A 19,693-nucleotide genomic window follows, 5' to 3' on the forward strand; every position below is an offset into this window, starting at 1 on the left:
TTTAGGACTCCCCGAGGCCACTTCTCCTTATCTCAGGTTGTCTGAGTTGTTTGGCAAGGCCCTGCCTTACTTCTCAGGGTAACCTGGACATCGTTTACTGGAGCGCCGGTCTTTTCATCCGGGCCTCTGCCTGTCAACGGGATCCATCCTTGACGTTAGCTATAGTCCACTCGTGAGAGCCTATCTCACGAGTCGGTAACGTAGGGATTAATAATATCCACTGTTCGGTAGCTTTTATACTTTTTATTCGGTATCTCGCATACGTAACGGGGAACTTCGTTACAAGATATATAATTCAATCAATTCCGACAGAGGTATCAAGGACATTCAAACGTTCACGGTCAATAATCAGATTCATTGGCATTTCATTCCGCCAGCAGCACCACATTTTCGGAGGCTTGTGGGAGAGTACAGTCAAGAACTCTCTTCAAGCATCATCTACGCCGCGTAGTTGGTGATTCATTATTTACATTAGAAGAATTTAACACCTTAGTAATAGAAATCGAGGGTGTGCTTAACTTGCGACCTATGACATCATTGTCCGCCGATCCGAATGACTTACAGGCATTATCACCTAACCATTACTTAATTAGCAGAAATTTAAACTCCGTAAAGGAGAAAAATTTGTCTTATATTCCAGGAAATAGATTATCTACTTGGCAACATATAACGAAGGTCAGACAGGATTTCTGGAAACGATGGAATTTTAAATAACTGAATGAACTACAAGTGAGAAGCAATTGGACAAAAAACAATGAAAACATCAAAATTGGTACACTTGTATTAATCAAAAATAGAACGCTGCCATGTTCAGAATGGTTATTGGGTCGTGTGAAGAATATTCATAAAGGAGAAGATGGAATTGTTCGGACAGTTACCTTGCATACGGCATCCGGAGAATTAAAAAGGGACACTAATTATCTATGTCCCTTACCTAATGAAGAAAATAACAAAACCCAATAACGACAATATTAAAGCACTCAAATGTCCACGAATATGTGCGGAAACGCTATATCAACGCTTTAAGCGTTCACGAATAACAATGCTTCTAGCATTAAAACTAGTATTATTTTTAGCATTTAAAATGTTCAATTATATCATATAATTTATAATTTCATTTGTAATATTATTTATGAATACATTATAACAGTATTATATTCATTTATGATAACAATATTATAATTATCAAATCCACAATATAAACAATGATTGATCGGTACCCTCTCAAGGGGGGGAATATGTTGTGTACAAAACGTAACATTTGCAAAAAATTCAAGTCGAGAGACTGATAAAGAAAATAAAATTATATCCATAGTTCATAAACGGACATTTTCTCGAGTTTTCGCTACTTGTACATAGGTTGCTTCGATGGGATTCGGAAGGACTCGGGAATATGGCGACAGCTTCGTAATTCGATGGATCGATCTTCGGATAGGATAGGTGGGGTATTGATTTTAAGTTCAGTTCTGTTTCGTCAATGATGCAAGTAGCAATTAAAAGAAAAGGTCATGTTTTGAACACAATAACCGATCACATTATAGTTCTAGGATTTCACAAACAATAAAACAAATTACAATTACCAAAGATCATTTATTTGGAAACCCAACATTCAGTAAAAAACAGGTTATTATTTAAAAAAAAAAAAGAGTTATAATTGTGAAGCAGTCGATAATGATGGACGTTCTTTTTTGCTTTCTTCCCTGTTCTCGTTTAATTATAATTTGTTATTATTAAGTTTTTGGTGAGTTGACAAGGAAACATTGATGTTATCCTTTTCTGGGTGGTTTGGCGATGTTGGACTTGCCTCCTTGGCTAACCACCAGTAACCGATACGCGTGAATGACGTATCAATTTATTTATATTGGATGAGACTTAAAGATGAATCTTATGTTTCGTGTCCGAGATCGATGTTTAAATAAATAGGTGCGTTAATTAATTTTATTAAGTTTAAATTTCTTTATTATACTCTGCATTAAGATCATTTTTAAACAATGTAATATTTGCTCTTGTGAAGGAAGTGAGGCTTTTTTCCGTTAGTAAGTCTGGGTTTTTTTATGCCGGCCTTCATTAATTAATTAATTTTAATTAATAAATTTCATTGGACTATAACTTGATCTTTATTGAATTTCGAATTGGCATTGGTTTTTTATAATGTTGATAAGTCAACATGGCCTGATAATTTCATAGATGATTTATTTAAATCATCATTGATAGGTGAGCAAAGGGTTTTTTCGGTGTAACAAACACATTCAACGAAATACATTGGTTACTTAATATTGTCACAGCGAATAACCCAATTTTGCAAATTGCATAACTTTTGTTTGGTTGTTCTCGACTTTGTCTCGATTTTTTCTAGACTTTTTGTATCCTAAAAAATTAACTCCATTTCTTTTCGATCGATAAAAGTTATTAACACAAATCACAGTGATTTTTCCTCCTCACCCTTGTAATTTGCAATTGTTTATTAAACCTACAATTATTCAAATAATGACTCTTTTAACATTCTAAAAGTATATGCCGACAGATTCTTTTAACCTGCAATTTTTAACACTAGTCTCGTTGCATTTGGACTTTTGGTTTCTGAATTACTAAAGCTCAAAGTCTCGATGCAGTTACGGATAAACTATTGAAGGTACAACGACTTTCCGAACAGTTTTGTACTCAGCAAGTAAATAGGTTTCAGATTTAAATTACCATTAACGTATCTGCAGTGTTTCTTAGAAAAAAATCTTATTTAGATTTACGCCAGAGACTTAAAAATGCGCTAAGTTCCAGTAGGTGGAGTGGTGGGAGAAGTGACTGAGAGCGAGCGAAAATTAGACTACGCGCCTTCAAACTCAGACGCTAAGAAAAAGTATTAATATCTCGGCTTCTCAACAACATAATACATGATTTTTTTAAAATGATATACCGTGATGTGAGCAGCTAAAGTATGGTTGCTGTTTACACCTTATCAGAAGATGTTCCTAAGAAATTGTTAGTAACAATTTTATGATAAAATATTTTATAGGTTTAGCGTAAAATAATGTAACTATTGATGCTTCTTTACTGCAGTAATCATCACTGTAAATTTTACGTTTATTTCAATGAGCAGTTAAGCCATGTGTGAATTTCCCTCGGTTTTGATGAAATAATTATGAATGCCTGTTAAGTATATGAATAATGGTTTTATATATAAAAGCGATCTTTTCTACCTGGCATTAGCAATCTATTTTATTTGAATAATGGTTACATTTAAATTATAGAGTCACATCATCCTTCAGGGTTTTAGAATAATTCATCAGGTTATACAGGGTGTATTAGCAATGATGATTTTAATTTTAAACACATATTCTTGAGCATAAACTAAGTGGAAAAGACATGTACCATTAAGGTCGTAAAAGTATCACTGCTGAGATAAATCAATTTTAAACCGATAAATGAGGTCTTTGATTCAACGAAACAATTACTTAACTCTCACTTTCCTTGACAGTTCTCCTTCGAAAAATAAATGAGAAGTCTGTACTTCTCTATCGTTCCGTATTGTCGTACACGCTGTAACGTTGCGTTCCCGCAGCGTTACAATAGCTGCCATTTAGCGCTTTGCTAATCTCAAGCGCTAGATAGGCGGGTCGTGTGCGAATTAGGAAGTTATCAACCGATAAGTTATTGATCTAGGATCGATAACTTGTCGGATTCCTAGTGTCGCGCGATAAGTGTAGCGGGGCAGCGGCGGGACAAGCGCAGGGCCTTACCTGCTCCCGCGAGCTGCCCCGACACACGTATTTTAGAGGTCTAAAGTGAGAGTGGTCTCCGGAAATTCTCCCCAGCCAATACAGAAAAGGGCAGTGACAGCCGCTACCGAATAGAAATTGGATAAAGTGCTAAAGTGCAGCGACTGCCACCGCCACGAATCCATACCGGCCGGAGGACAACTTACAGCCCTGTAGGGCACACTGAAGGGCGAAAGATTGAAGGAGAGAGAGTGGAGAGAAGAACCACATCTGTTGCAGTATAGATAAGGGTGAATATTCGTTTAGTAGTAGAGTCCTGTGACATCCCGGGGTGTGCTAGGGCTTTAGGGCTCGTAGCACCGATCGGTTCTATAGGGAAACTCTGGCCCTGCTCACCTGCTAAGGGTAACCGGATAACGTAGCGGAGTGGTCATTCCATCGAACCTATAAAGCAAATATTATAATGTGTGGAGTTGCGAATAAAAGAGTGTTTCGCAATTGCATAAGTTCGTTACTAGTTTGACAGTTGACATGATCGTTCCCTTGAGTTGGTTCAAGGCCGCGGACTTATTAGTACAATTTCCGTGAGGAATCGCGACCTTAGATTCCGAATCAAAGGGTGGTATCAATAAACCGAACTTAGAACAAATCTTAGCATAGACTGATCTTAGCAAATACTTAGACTACGTTTAAGATCATACCTCATGCTAAGAATTCCGTGATCATAGTTGAATTGTGAAATATTCTAAATGGGAAAATAATCTAATATCAAGTTAGTGGTTTTGATGCACGGACGTTGTGTTGAAGGCGAAGGGTGAGAAAAGTGCAGCAATATAGTATCAGTGCTATCGATATGGAATGCGTAAAATTAGCATGTTGTAACCGTGGTAACGAGCACTAGTCAATATTATCACTGCATTAAGAAGCCGGCGAAATCGGTTTGGTTAAATAAAAAGTGTATTGATGTGATTATACATAATACATATACTAAAATTATTAATCTATCGGTATGTAAGTATATATACTTAATTTATTTACACATGTATATCCAGATTTATATTGTTCATAATAATTTATTTACTATTATGCATCTTCCTAACCTGTTTTCCTGTTACTTCCTATCTAGAAATCCCAATATTCATAATGACTTATAAACGATCACCACCGTATAATTTTACAGAAAAAAAATTTTTTTTAGAAATTCTGAAAAAATATAATAGAAAGTAAAGCAGTGAATGCAGTTAGTTTAAATGAAAAAAATTTGGCATGGGCTACACTCACAGAAGAATATAATAATAATAGTTTAATTTATATTAAGGTAACGTTTACACTGTCCTTATAATTAATTATTTGTTTATTTATCTCCTATTTCTACACAACTAATTTGTATTATTTATATTAATTTGTAATTGGTATTAATAATTAGATCTTATAAATAATTTGCTTCCATGGTGATGCTTAAGTTTATCTTATTTATGTGATCCAAATAGTACATTTATGCATTTTTTGGTAGTATTTTTATTTCCAAATGGTACATTTCAGAGAGAAGAACAGCAACTGAAAAAGTTGTGGCAAAATACAAAGCAGCAAACAAGACAAAACCTTACAAAAGAAAAACAATCAAGATTTGCAACTGGCGGATGTCCAGAGATGCCTGATATAGAAGTGGATCAGGATGTACTAGACATAATACCTTGTTTAATGTCGACAGCTCCAACTATTGCCTCATCAAATTTGTCAAATGAACAATCCTTAAGTACGTTGAAAATAAATTATCTAAAATGCAATTATATAGAGAATGTTTCAGTTCAACAAGCATGCATGTAATAAGTCATATCATATTTCTTTACAACTATGAAAGTTGACAAATTTTTAAATAGGATATGAACAGTTTCCTATTTTCATTCCAAGAAGTATTTTATCAAAGCATAATATCATTTCAATAAGATAATAATTGAGTTCTTATCTTCATGCATATACAGGATGTACCACTTAAAACGCCCCAGAGCGTAAATTTAAAAAGACATGTATCTCTTTAACTATAAGAGATATTCTATTTTTGAATAGGACCTTGTCGAAACCTCTTGCTATGGTTTCAAAAAAGTCATGAAAAAATTGAATATATTTTAAAGTTAATGAAATATATGCCTTTTTGTATCTATTCTCTGGGGTATTTTAATTAGTACACCCTGTATATAATAGGAAAAACTCTCCCTCCTTATCCTATGGTAAACCTGACAGAAATTTAATGTACATTCAAAATTGACTCGTTGAAATCTTTTAGATATACAGGAAAGAGTCATAGATATTGTTAAATCTAATTCAACAAAGGGATTGGAATATATAAGCAGTAATAATTTCAATGATATCAATGATAGATTGGACGAAGAAGAAGAGGATGACCCATCAATATATTCACTAGAAGGAAAAAGTAAAAGTAAGTGCATTTAAATTGGATCCTTAGTAAACCTTTAAAAAATATTTCATAAATATTTGTTTAAAGCTGCAATTCAAAATTTCATAGTAGATTGTTCTATGGGTATAATAACTTAATCTGAAAGAAGAGGTTTAAAGAAGCTTTTAAAGAAAAATTTACAAATAATATTAAATTAAATTTTTCAGCTGTATGTAGGTTAAATTCAAGCAACAAACATGTTAAAAAGCGAAAACTAGAAAAATGTTCATCTTTGAATGAAAAAGAAATTGATAGATGTTTATCGTTAAAAGAAAAAGAAATGGAATTAGCATATATATGAATTGAACGCGAACATACACTTTCTAAGATATTATTAGAGAAAGAGCGCATGATTTCTAAATTAACAATAGAAAGATTACAATTTGAGAAGCAAGAGGCCGAAGAGAAATTAAAATTGGCAAAGTTTCTTTTGGAGAAAGAAGGGCAATGGACTCTATCTGAAAAAGATATGACGAACCAATATTAATGAAATATTCATAAATTTCAGAGCAGACAATCTTCATATGTAAAAGTATGTATTTGTTCAAAAATGACTAGAGATGAATTTCCTTTTAACTGTGTGATTTCATCGAAAATTTTAGGTACATATCGTTGGATGCAGTTTTCCGTGGATTTGGTCAAAGCCGTAGCTCAGCCTTGGAACGTAATAAACCTAAAAGTATGGGAAAAAATCGACAATAAGAACATTAGATTCACTTCCTAATTACAGTGATGGACCAAAGATTGATTATTTATATAAATGCGTCTGGACATTGAAATATTAGGACTTCTGGGTTCGCTTAATACTGTAATTTCTTCCTTTTGATAATTGCTTCTCCCCAAAGTATACTTTTCGAAGCTTCTAAATGTTTATATTAATCGCTGTGACATATTTTTAAATTTTATAATACCGGTTTAGTTACCGCAAAACGTGCATTTAGAAAATTCTTAAATCTGACTTAACTTGGTGACAAATACTTTATACTATGTGCGAATTATCTGCATATTAGCCATAAATAAAATAATTTTCCAAAGACGGATGCGTAATTTCCCTGAATGATTTATACAAAAAATTGATTACAATTTAAACTTTCTAAAATTTATGAAAATGTAAATTATAAGTTTATTATTATACTAGTTTTTCTAATAAACATATTTAATTACATATTTGTTCAGAATATTCTCCAGTAATATAAAGTTGTTCGATATTGTAGTTTCTTCATAATTTTACAATTTTTCAAGAAAATAAGTTTCTTACAATATTGTCCCTAACAGTGAAACCCTCTCCTGCTAGTGTTTCATTTTCATTTATGTATTCTTCCTCGTCAAGATATATATCGCTCTCAGCATTAGCATGATTAAAATCATCATAATATTCTTCTTCAAAGGAATCATTATAAATTAATGACAAGTTGTGCAGAACTGCGCAAGCAGCAATAACTGATGTACACGTAGAAATCTTCAATGTAAGACCTCTCGCCAAACATGGAAATTTTTCTTCCACATATGCCGAAAGTTCTCTCCACTACCATCCTGGTCCGTGAATGTATCGTATTGTACCTATATAAGTATCTTTTATAAACTTCAATTATGTCACTTACTTATTCTCATTAAAAATTCATATCAACGTATTATTGTTACATTTCTTCTTCTTCTGTTTCAGGATTTCTATAAGGAGTAAGAAGAAACGGTAGAACAGGATATCCTTTGTCTCCTACTAGGATACCAGTGATTTCCTGTTCCTGAAATCGAGTAAAAATTCTGGAATTTCTGAATATTTTAGAATCATGATGACTTCCTGGCCACTCGGGAACAATATCCAGAAATTCCGTTCTTGCACCTACAATTGCCTGAAATATTTTATATTAACATTAAAATCTATTTAATTATAAAGCTGTAGCAGTAAATATAAAGATAAAATACTTAGTATTTATTATTGTATTGGAGTACCTGTACATTTAAAGAAAAAACACCTTTTCGATTTCTATACATTTCTGTATTCTCTCCATATTGTGTGCCACATAATTTTATATGGGTTCCATCTATTGCTCCAGTTATATTCAGTAAACCAATAGCTCCTTGACCAAATCCGAGTTTTTTAAACAGCATTTTATTTTCCTCTATTGCTTGCTAGATTATTGGAAATTTTACCCATTTCCTCAGATATGTGGCCAATAAATTAGTAACACGGAAAACAACATAAATGACAGTTGATTGATTTAAAGCAACTTAATCTCCGCTTACTATCTGATGTATTTAAAATTTGAACATTGTAAAGATGATATTTATAAATGTTTTCTTATTTAAGGAAAGATGCTTAATATACTACCTGGAAACAATTAGTAGCAAATACCTTAAGCACACTATTAGTTGTATTCTTGGTGCTTTAGGTAATCCTCTTCTATCATTTTTTTTTTAAATGATCCTCAATTAGAGGTAATAAACCGTATACGGTACATTCTTTAGTAAATCTGTACCCTTTTTTAAAATTATAATCATTATAGAATTCATAGGGGTTAAAACTGTCACGTAAATAATATTTAGTGCGCGTAACCCTTTCAAAACATTCCTCCTCTTCAGACAAATCAAAGCAGTCTGAATTAAACTGACCTAAAATGCTAATATTACAAATATCTTCCATATTTTACCTAATTAACAAACAGTATCAATTATGTAATAAATAATACAACCAAAGTTTTTAAATTTTCCGCTTTTTGAAATTACAGTATATGTTTGTCTAAACACACGGAGTCCTCTGACCAGGATTCATAAGTTAAAATTTAAAACTAACCTCAAGTTCAAACTGAAAACCCTTTAAATCTACATTCTATGTTACACATCTTATAGATTTCAAAACCATCTGAAGCTTAAGTTTCGACTATAAATTCTGGCCTCAATCTTGAGTTTTATCTTAGTTAATTTATAACTAAGACCAGTCTGAGCTAAGATTTGCTCTAAGTTCGGTTTATTGATACCGCCCAAAACAATCCGGGTCGTTGTTGTGATTGAATACGCGGGAACCTAGTAAGTGCGAATAACCGTCGAGTAACGCGTACACAGTGGGAAATTGAATCGTGTGTGGTTCGGCTAGTTTCACTCTGTAATTTAACATGGAAAATGATATACTACACTATAGTTAAAAGCACACACGATTCAATTTCCCACTGTGTACAAGCGGGAATAGAGATTCATCCGGGTATCGTCGCGTAGTAGTTGGCTCACGAATCCATCGGTGGCGCGCTGCGTACCGCGCGACTCGGTAGATTCCGTTGCGAACGCCGACTGGTGGCTCAAAAGCGCGAGGCTAGCTATTACGTCATCGGGGCTTCAGCCGTGTTCGCACAACTTAGGCCGCGCCCCCATTAGGGACTTCGCGTTAGCGTAATTAGATTGTGTTATATAGAGTATTGTACTATTGGATACGAGATTCATAATAAATAGAATTGAATCGAATTTGGATAGGTATCATTATTAGCACCTCATCTCCTAAATTCGCCTATAAGGGTTAGAGCTCCCTCTGAACAAATAAATATTCGTGTTTAATTAATATCACATCGAAGGCAGTGCTGTTAGATCGTGCCGGAATTCTCTCCCCACCACGCGACCGTAGTCTCCCTAACACACGGTCAGCCGGTAGCATCTGTGAGAAATCCCTACTCATGCGCTACTCCCTAGTCACGCACACCATTGTAACGATACGTGCGCGTCTCTGCTGCCTTCGCTGGGTCTCGGTCGGATTCGACACAACTGCAGAGCGAGAGGGAGCAGTATAGTTTTCTCGGACCTCTCACTCTATCCCGATCTTGACAGTCTCTTAGCCAAGGAAGCGTGGCAAAATCCTTTTCAGCCAGCATGGCGAGTGTAGTCCAGTCAAATCAATAAAAATAATTACAAAAAAATCGTAAATTTTGTTTTATTTTTTTTTAAGTGGTAAATCTTAAGGAGCGAAAATTTGCAAAATTCAAACTCCTAAGGGGTTTGCTTACGGGGGGGGGTGAAAAAGGGCTAACCAAAAATAATTCGACTCCTGTACTTCATAGAATAACGATTTTTTTTATTTAACTTAGCCAAATATTCTCTACAACTATTATTGGACAATTTTTTTTTTTAGCGAAATCGGATAAAAAGTTATTCAGGAAAAAGGAATACAAATTTTGCAATGTTAACTTATTTAATTTAATATTTTGAATCCGGCTATTTTAATCGAAAATAAGTTTAAATATTTTTTGTAGGGTATTTAATTAGCTAGAATCCAAGTTAGTTAAAGTATGATTTTTTTCAAATTGAACCTTAGGTAGGGTACATCGCGCGAAGTTTATTATTTTAATGACTTATTTTGCTCAGCGAATCAAGTACACATCTTTACTTGTTATTCTTTATCTTCAAACATTAACGGGATCCCTCAAGCCCTCTGTAGCCAACATTACGGAACGAAAAACGAGGGACAATTGTCCAGCGCTATTTTTCAACCGATTTCAATATTTTTGGGCTTGTTGGAATCGTTAGGACTCGCTTTTTGTCATAAATAAAGCCGTATTTTCCAAAAAAACGTACTAAAATAAAATTGTTTAAAAATTCGCATTAATAACATTTAAACGCAAAACAAATCGAAAAATCGGGCTTCTTTATGACGAGGTGCCAGACCTAACGATTCCAACAAGCCCAAAAACATTGAAATCGGTTGAGAAATAGAGCCGTACCATTGTCCCGCGTTTTTGAGGTGGACGAAAACCAAAAATTTTTAGAAAGAAAGCTAGGCTTCCTCCCCTCTCGCGGCTCACGCTAACGTGTTCCCCCACTCCAGCATCGAAACTTACTGCAAAGCTTTCCTCATATTTACGCTATTCCCCTATCTGTAGCTATACATATATAAATACCGCTAAAATAATGTTGAGAACAATATTTCATTTTGCCGATATAATGAAATTGCTAAAAATGCAAATATCATTTTGAAATAAAATTGTAGAAAAGGAGATTTCGTAATGCTTGAAATATAGGGCATACGGCGAAACGCGGGACAATGGTACAGTCGTATTTTTCAACAGAATTTGATGAGACTAGTAATAATTAAAGCCATTCTTCATGTAGATTGTCCTAAAGAGCTCGCATTTTCGATAAAGCTTATAGTTTTTCAGCTATGAACGTTTGAAGTTGCACGGCGCACAAATACATATTGCTTCTCTCGCGTAGATCAGCTGTTGCGCACGTCCATCTTCAATCGCTCATAACTGGAAAACTATAAGCTTTATCGAAAATACGAGATCTTTAGGACAATCTACATGAAGAATGGCTTTAGTTATGACTAGTCTCATCAAATTCTATTCAGAAATACGCCTGTACCATTGTCCCGCGTTTTGCCGTAATTTCACGTTTTCAAGCGTCCTGACTCGTTCATTCTGCAATTTATTTCGGAACAAATAAAAGTACGATTGCACATTGAAAAATTACATTAGAAGTTCTCGATAATGTACATGCTGCTATGAGTATTTCTTAATCTTATAAAGCTTGTCGTAGAAGGTGCAATGCAATAAATTTAGAAGGGCAATTTCGCGATTGAAAATAAGACCCACGTACATACATGGTAAACGCTATGTGTGTTTGTTTACAGTACACTCCACGAGTCACTAACACAGTCGCACCCGTATGTATGTATGTAGACCTACTATGCTGGTTTACATACGCTGGACAAGGCAACAAGCTGTAGAGGTGAGAGGGGAAGCCAACTTTATTTACTCCGAATACGCATTTTGTTACATTTTGCATTATAATTACCAAAAGAAGCGTTGCAAAATTATGAAAATATTATAAAAGCGTCTCCCCCTTTCACGCTCTATTCAATGATGCTACCCAAGTTGTTGGTGCATTTTTACTTTGCTCGGAATAAATAGCAGAATGAACGAGTCAGTGACGCTTGAAGACCTGAAATTACGGCAAAACGGGCGACAATGGTACATGCGTATTTCTAAATAGAATTTTATGACACTAGTCATACCTAAAGCCATTCTTCATGTAGATTGTCCTAAAGAGCTTGCATTTTCGATAAAGCTTATAGTTTTCCAGTTATGAACGATTGAAGATGGACGTGCGCAACAGCTGATCTACGCGAGAGAAGAAATATGTATTTGTGCGCCGTGCAACTTCAAACGTTCATAACTGGAAAACTATAAGCTTTATCGAAAATGCGAGCTCTTTAGGACAATCTACATGAAGAATGGCTTTAATTATTACTAGTCTCATCAAATTCTGTTGAAAAATACGACTGTACCATTGTCCCGCGTTTCGCCGTATGCCCTATATTTCAAGCATTACGAAATCTCCTTTTCTACAATTTTATTTCAAAATGATATTTGCATTTTTAGCAATTTCATTATATCGGCGAAATGAAATGTTCTCAACATTATTTTAGCGGTATTTATATGTGTATAGCTACAGATTGGGAAATAGCGTAAATATGAGGAAAGCTTTGCAGTAAGTTTCGATGCTGGAGTGGGGGAACACGTTAGCGTGAGCCGCAAGAGGGGAGGAAGCCTAGCTTCCTTCCTAAAAATTTTTGCTTTTCGTCCACCTCAGAAACGCGGGACAATGGTACGGCTCTATTTCTCAACCGATTTCAATGTTTTTGGGCTTGTTGGAATCGTTAGGTCTGGCACCTCGTCATAAAGAAGCCCGATTTTTCGATTTGTTTTGCGTTTAAATATTATTAATGCGAATTTTTAAACAATTTTATTTTTTTACGTTTTTTAGAAAATAAGGCTTTGTTATGACAAGGTGAGAGTCCTAACGGTTCCAAGAAGCCAAAAATCTTTAAAATCGGTCGAAAAATAAGGCTGGACAATTCTCCCTCGTTTTTCGTTCCGTAATGTTGGCTACAGAGGGCTTGAGGGATCCCGTTAAGCTCCTCGTATTTTTAATATACTTACGAAAAATGCTTTAAATAATAAACTCTTTTCCACCCTAGCCTGGAGGCAAAGTTGGAGGCGCATTTTTTTAACGTGGTATCCCCAGAAGGTATATTCTACAGGAATGATTTTTTAGCCAACTTTAACACAATTATAACGAAATTTGTTAAAGGGAAAACTGACAAGACGCGCATTTGGAACATTGGTGGCCTGGCCTAGTTTTGCCAAATTCGTCGGATAGTATTTTATTTTAGTATTATAATCTGCTATTTATTGCATTTTTTATATATTATTGAGTCCAATATGTTAGTGGTTATTAAAAAAAAATCCTTACAATGAAAAAAAATATAAAAATGTTAAATTTCGCCAAGATTCAAACACGTTTGCCCGCCGCGTGACAAACGGCAACCTTACCATCTGCGTTACAGCGCTCACTTGGTATACCAGAGGCAAAACAGCTTTTTAAAGACTTTCTACAATTCTTTCATTAACCCGTCAAAAACGATCAAGAATTAGCAGCAATAATAAATACATTTATTTACACACCATTATTGCACTAAATTTATTGTTTTTCATTTGAAGCATACATTATGCATGATGATACGACAGTTTAGGGGTGTCCATGCAATACTCTAAATACAACAATATTCATACGCTCAATTACCATAAATTATTCGACTACACGTAACATATATTAGTAGTGGTAGCTAGGGGGTTCCTGTGACACGGTGGTGAGGGGAGTGCGGGTGTGCGGGGGGAAGTGTCTTCTTGAGAGCTGGAGTATATTGGGTGATGAGGGGGGTGCGGGTGTGCGGGGGGAAGTGTCTTCTTAAGAGCTAGGGTTTATTGGGTGATGAGGAGGGTGCGGGTGTGCGGAGGAAATGCTTTGGCTATGGGGAGTGAGAGAGAGAGAGATCCCTCTCACCCTCTCTTTCTCTCTTAGAGTCTCTCACCCCTCTCCCATCAGCCTAGGGCCCGGATGGTTAATTTTCCTACGGGTCCACTAGTTCTCTAAGGCTTACCCCCTCTCCCATGACCCTAGGACCCAGATGGTTAGTTATCCTACGGGTCCACGAGTTGCCTAAGGGTTTCCCCTCTCCCATCACCCTAGGGCCCGGATGGTTAGTTATCCTGACAGTTACCCAGAGAACTTTTTTTTGTATTTTAGTTGGTGGAGGAAAAAGTTTCTTTTTTCTCCACTAGGTGGCGATCACGAAAATTACTGGGGCAGCTACACCGCTAGGGGTCCTAAGCATCTTACGGACTGCCATTTTTGTTTTCTTAGTCCTGCCCTCGGAGGGTCTTTTCTCCCTCCACATACTTATCCTAGACCCTCCACTATTTTCCTACTATGGACCCGCCATTTAACTTGATTTCACATTTAACCATTTTTCTTCCCTCTCAACCTACTTCTACACCATTGAAGGGTCTTTTTCCCTCCACATACCCATTCTATTCCCTCCTACTATTTTCCTCCTTGGGTCCTTCTTTTAATTTCACATTATACCTTTCTTGAACCTTAGGTACAGATTCCTTTTTTCTTATACAAGCTGTCGATAAATATAAAGTGAAAAAATATGCAGTATGAAGTGATTATTAATTTAGCGTATAGACAGAATTCTCCAGTAATTCATATAATTACAAGAATAATAGATGAAATTATGCAAAATTTATCACGAGCGGTAAATGAAGATACAATCGAGACGCATGGAATGGAGTATGAAAATAGTAAGTTATTATGAATGAGATTGCATCATACATTTTTCTAAAATCTGATGATTTTTTACAGTAACACGCTGTATACAACTGTTGATGAGAGGTATCAGAATGATTGAGATAGAGGCAGGGATAATTCCGCAGGAAGAGGAGGAGGAGCAGGAGGAGGAGGAGGATGAGGAGGAGGAGGATGAGGAGGAGATAACGATGGAGGTAGCAAGGGCAAAAGAATAGCTTGATATTTTAAAATATTATATGTTAAAACTCTTTTTAATTATATATATATATATATATATTGAATAAAAGTATTATATGTTAAATCTTTTGAATATTGAATAAAAATTACTGTAAGCATATTATAAGTGAATAGATTATTCATTACATCTTCCTGTAAGCATGCTCTACATGTCACATAGTTAACAGACATTATTTTTCCTTTTGCGAAACAATGGGGAGTGAAATTCTAGGGACCACCCAATGTTGCTCCTATGAGCTATCCCAGGGCTCTCTAAAACTGACCCGATACCTTCTGCCCATATTTTACCCTCTCAACCAGTCTCTAGCTATTTTTTTCGAGACTTTTCTCACAAACAGGTCAGATAAATGAGCCCACGTGCTAAACAGAGTCACAGTTGTGAAGTAAGATTCTCAAGAAGCCATTGATGCGCTCGATACTTTCTGACCATATTTTACCCTCTAAACCAGCCTCTAGCTATTTTTTCGTGACTTTTCCTCCCTCAAGCAGACCAGACAAATCATTCAGCCTCTAGCTATTTTTTTCTCAAGACTTTTCTCACAAGCAGAGCAGACAAATGATCCCACGTGCTAAACAGAGTCACAGTGTGACGTAAGATTGTCGAAAAGCCATTGATGCGCTCGTAAATTTTAAGCTGCACTCAGGATATGTCCTTAAGATGCTAGTATTCCCAACCCAAGTAATAATGGACGTATATTTCACGACTCGTTTCTAAATAATGAAAAGTTTATATTTTAAACTGTCATTACTTTATCTGAGGAACGTGACTATCTGCACCATCTAGTACGTGTTATGACACGTTTGAATTAAATATATTTGTTTTAGATGACGGTTATTTGATCTGAAGAACGTGTATCTCACGACTTGCTTTTAAACAATGAAAAGTTTATATTCTAGACTGATGTCACTTGATATAAGGAACGTGTATATAATTAAATGGATTTATTTATTTTAATTAACAACTACTTGATCTAAAGAATACATGTATCAACAGGTTTAAAATAATGAATTCTCTTTGAAATCTACAATCATGAGTGAGTAACCCATCAAAAATGTCGTTCGCCTGCAACAGTCCCTCCACTCTCAATTTCCAATAAGCGTGTATATCTTATCCCTTCCTACGATATTATTCAAAGCCACCCAAGTTTCGTTTGCCTGCAACACTTCCCCTACTCTCAATTTCCAAGTGTGTATATCTTATTCCCTCCTAGGATATTATTCAAAGTCACCCACGCTAGCAATTAGGAAATTTCATTCAGTCTCGATTAGAAGCGTGAAGCAGTCGAAAGTTCAAGTCTGTAACGCTGCAGTCATAATATTTTATTGTGGTGTAATAGCAGTATTGAAGCTTCAAGCAGTGCAAAGTACCAGTTTCACGTTGCAGACAGAATATTTTTTTATTGTCACGTAATTGTCGTAGACAATCTTTAGAAGGTAAGAATTATTTTTTCTTTTTTACGTTATTCTCTATTATTAATATTATTTTATTATTATAGAAATGGATTTAACTAAGATTAATGAACACGCAATTGTAGAACCAAAAACTTTTATAAAACTGAATACTTTGGAGATTGGGGGGTCATACCGAATAACTGAATTATCAAAAATTAAAACCAAATATGGAGAGAGAATAATAGCAAAGCTGCTTACGAAGGAATGGTTCTTCTTGCCTGCGAGGATGATGGCATTACTGGAAAAACCAGAACAATTCAAGAATTTTCAAGATGCAGCTTCAAATCAAATATTAACATTCACGTATCATGGTGGAAATTACAATAATATGACATTTGCAATTGTTAGTCAAATTTCAAAAGATTAATTTAGAAAACATTTGTAAGGAATAATTTAAACACAAATAAATGATTATTATATCTTATTTATTTTTTTTTTTCCTTCATTATAATGATAAGCTTAACTATAGTCTATTAGCGATTAACATACATTTCTAACTATTAGCGATTAACTTACATTTCTAACTATTAACGATTAACTTACATTTCTAACAATACTTGTAAGCGGGTTATATTCAACAATTTTATCATGTATAATTAAACAATACGCAGTAGTATTACTTGCAATATTTTTAGAACAATCGATCTCTATTTTAACGTCAACTGTGCCAGATTTAATAGATTCGTTTTGATGCGAACAATTAATGACAAAGAGAGGGCCATATTCTAAGAAATTGTTGTAATCAAGCATTGGTTTCGACGGTTTTTCTCCAGCATAATAGGATTGGATAAATTTAACATACATATCATATAGTACAGAAAATCGTGATTTTTCAGTATCAGTATCAAGTCGATCATACGGATAAAATTCAGAATTGAGATAGACTTTAATATCACGAACAAAACTATCATCGAAGTCAAGCACCTTCATATGCTGCGTATTCTTCTTATTTGTTCTAAATGCTAGAATAACGTATCGAGGCTTCTCCAATTGTGTTGCAGCTTTTACAGCCCACGTATGCCTCTGTGATTCTGGTAGAAGCGGGTATTCGTAGAGTTCCCAGGATCGAAAAGCCATGGTGAGGCTTTTGTTTTGGTCGATAATACGTAGAAATTGAAGTTTTGTGTATTCATTCAATGATATATGAGGAATTCTCCATTGCACTTTTTGAACATCAATTTTCGAGTCGGTGATATTCGTTGAAGAATATATCGAATTCGTATCATTACGCGCTCGAATGAGAACGAGCTCATGACGTGCATTTATAATGACTCTTCTATAGTCTTCACAAAAACCCAACAGCATTTTCAGTGGTACGCAAAAATTAAAATATTTCGTAGGCTTATAATCTGACAGAAACCATCCTGAATGGTGTAGACTCGTACTCTCCTCCCCAGTCAGAGAAATGAGATTCTTCATGGAACTAGTAATACCCACATTCTTACTGCTGTCAATCTCAATACCATTCAATTCATAGCGAATTTCATCGAACAAGAATGCCATGGAATTGCAGTCAAGTCCCACTGTATCTTGAACTGTTGCACCCTGAGCACGAGTGCCCTCGATTAATTTTCCCTCTATGTATAGGTAACTCTCACATGGTAGAAGAATTAAATCTTGCTGTTGTATTGGAATTCGAATTTCGTCACTATTTCCCAATGATGCATTTGCATACGGATTGTAAGCATGTATTTCCATTTTAGTAATGCGATTGTCGTACACAGGTTGTGCGGTTACGTCCAACAGGTCCATTTTTATTTCTGACCTTGAAACCCAGTGATTGAAGAAATGTTATATTTTTTCTTGTTAGCGGTCTTCTAACGTAATCCCCACCCAATGTATCTGCTCCTGCAGCAACTGTTGGACTGATGATAGGCTCATCTGGTATCGGTGATTTATAAGTATTCTTGTAAATTAGCATTTTCTAATGTGTAATCGAATTATAATTTCTTCCCCACCGAAATTTACTAGACGGTTTTCCTGATCGAGAATGCGCAAAGTAAGACGGTCAATTACTTTCACAATGACTGGCAAGTAAATGACGTTTTTCGGTGTTTCCGAGATTTTATAGCCTGGTGGCACGCTTGGAAAAAATTAATGTATAACATGTTGTGGTTTGCCGTTTGTATATGCACCAGCAGTAATATTACATTCAATTCGTAAAATATTGACCCTTATAATGTTTACGGGCTGGTCTGATTCGGCTAGAGTGTTCGGCTGAATAATTCGATCTGACGAAAAACCCAATAAAGAGCCTATATTATTAGGTTTTGTAAAATCGATCAGATATTTACACTTTATTTCACTTTTCAACGTATTATTATTAGCACGTAGAATAATGACATCTTCATTATCCGCCTCATGCATCAATGTACGCAAAAGATCATTTATAGCACTCAATTCATAACAACCTGTAGGTATAGTCAGATCTTCAGTATCGTAGTAAAACTTATTGTTCGACTCATCAACATTAGCGATTGAATTGAAGCTCTGAAAGTCTACGAGACCAAGTTCGTATTGCTCCTCCCGAAGATTGATCGGTGGGAAAAAATCTGCCTCTAATATGGACTCGCGGTCAGACAGCGTAACCGTTAAAGACATTGTTCACGTAGAAACTTGACACACAACTGACCGCATATGCTTGTATCATACGATTGATATTGATCGTGGTTGTAGTAGATTATAGCAGAAGGACCAAAATAATCTAAAAGTTCAATTGGAGGTTTCAAATTTCCGAAGGAGTCGAAATACTTTACGTAATTATTACGTTTAACGTAGGCAACCCAATGTGTACCAGAACCTTTATCTTCATCAAGATTCACGATTGCACACTCATTGCATAGTACGGTTTGTGGTAGAGATGTGCGCATAAAAACTCCTCGAAAATGTGGTATATCCTGACATGCATGTAATAATTGAATATTACTAGTAGCTCCAGATTTCGGGAGGTTGCTTATTTTTTTGTTTTGCGAGGTTTTTTCCTCCTTTTCAAACCCTCCCCCCTTCGTTCGTAAGGGGTTAGGTATAAACCATGTCCACGCCTGCCTTCTATTACACGATTGTGACGCTGTATCTCTTCCTATTGTCTCTTGGATGCTTTCGCATTGTTTTCAGCTTTTGTTATACCTGCTGCGCCCCCAGCTAATGCGCCCACTGCACTCAACAGTGGGAGCAGAGGTAATAAACCCCCCCGTTTTTTTTT

The 19,693-nt window shown here is 35.4% G+C and overlaps 1 protein-coding gene and 1 pseudogene across 1 annotated transcript in view; both read right to left on the minus strand.

Annotated features, from left to right (window-relative positions):
• Positions 1 to 19,693, minus strand: part of fat-spondin (extracellular matrix protein f-spondin) — a 431,834-nt gene that overhangs the window by 228,370 nt on the left and 183,771 nt on the right. The window lies entirely within an intron of this gene.
• On the minus strand, positions 7,253 to 8,809 carry LOC136774521 (putative nuclease HARBI1; annotated as a pseudogene).

This window comes from Prorops nasuta, unplaced genomic scaffold (assembly GCF_024137725.1).
Source record: "Prorops nasuta isolate Cenicafe-Biocafe unplaced genomic scaffold, Cenicafe_Pnas_1.2 PNAS00001, whole genome shotgun sequence".
In the NCBI taxonomy this organism is placed as follows: domain Eukaryota; kingdom Metazoa; phylum Arthropoda; class Insecta; order Hymenoptera; family Bethylidae; genus Prorops; species Prorops nasuta.